Below are 1,216 nucleotides of genomic sequence, written 5' to 3' on the forward strand. Positions count from 1 at the left end.
CTTGGTGTTTGTGTGTACCCCCGGATTACACTTTGCCGTGGCGTCGCTGGATCAACAAGAAAAAGTTTACAACCTAAGTTTTTTTTTGTTTTACATTGGCCATCACCAGCGAGGGATACCACATTCTTGAAGCTTGTCCCTTTTAATGTTTCCGTTCCTTCAGAAGGAGTTTCATGTGTTTTTATTTATGTATATATTGATATACCAGTGGTGCGTTGCTTTTGTTTTGTTTTTATCCATCTAAGAGGGATAGTCAAACACACCTTTCCATACCCTGTTCTTAAGGGATGTGTACCAGGGGCATGGGACAGTAAGTCTCCATACAGGGAAAGTGAATGCCCCCCCCCCCCCCCTCATTCAATCGGCCCTAAACCGCCATCCGCAGCTTGGGTAGATGTTTTCGGACTTCCCCTTGACGGAAAGCCTTACACAACATTCACAAAAAAATAAAGAGGGCAGAACATAAATCCGGAGCGGTTAGGTTAACTATTCGCTCCATTGCCTTGCATTAGCAACTTGGCAGCACGATTGGGCGGTAGGAGCTGGCGGATCTGGGATTTCCCCCTCCTTTCAACGTGGGGAAGATGTGGACAAAGTGCCGTGAGTTTGGAAAAGTCCGGGTTTTTCATATTTTGTTATTTGTCTGGCAACTTGATCATGGTCTTAATCATTAGTTATGATTAAGACGCTTTATCATTCTCACATCGAATCTCCTCGGAGTCTGGGGACGTTCATCTAGAAGCTTCTAGGGCTCGGACAAGATTATCTCTTGTAGTAAAGTGTATAGGTTCCAGATAAGTGGTGCCTTGGTGGTCAGGCATGCGAGATGGTAGTTTTCTGAGTAATTCGTGTATAAGAACTGCCTGGCGAGTGCATTGGCAATGTCTCCAAGTGAATCAGAATTTGTCCCCTCATGGATAACATTTTTAATTTTACAAGATGATTTTTCTTATTTTATTGACAGTGGACCAAACCTGTGATATTGGTGTATTTCTGTTTATTGTATAGATAAAGTTCCGCCAGGAGTCTCTTTTTGTCTGTCTAATTGTTCTACAAGCCCTAGATCTTGCTAGTTTGTAATTGCAAAAGTTCCCTTTACTGATGTTATTTTGAAAAGCTTGTTGGCCCTATTTCGTTCACACAGCACCGTGCGACAATCTGGTGTCCACAATGAAAGTCTATGCTCACTGCTATATATCGAAGTCTTAGGAATGGA

This window comes from Penaeus chinensis, chromosome 5 (genome assembly GCF_019202785.1).
Source record: "Penaeus chinensis breed Huanghai No. 1 chromosome 5, ASM1920278v2, whole genome shotgun sequence".
Classification (NCBI taxonomy): domain Eukaryota; kingdom Metazoa; phylum Arthropoda; class Malacostraca; order Decapoda; family Penaeidae; genus Penaeus; species Penaeus chinensis.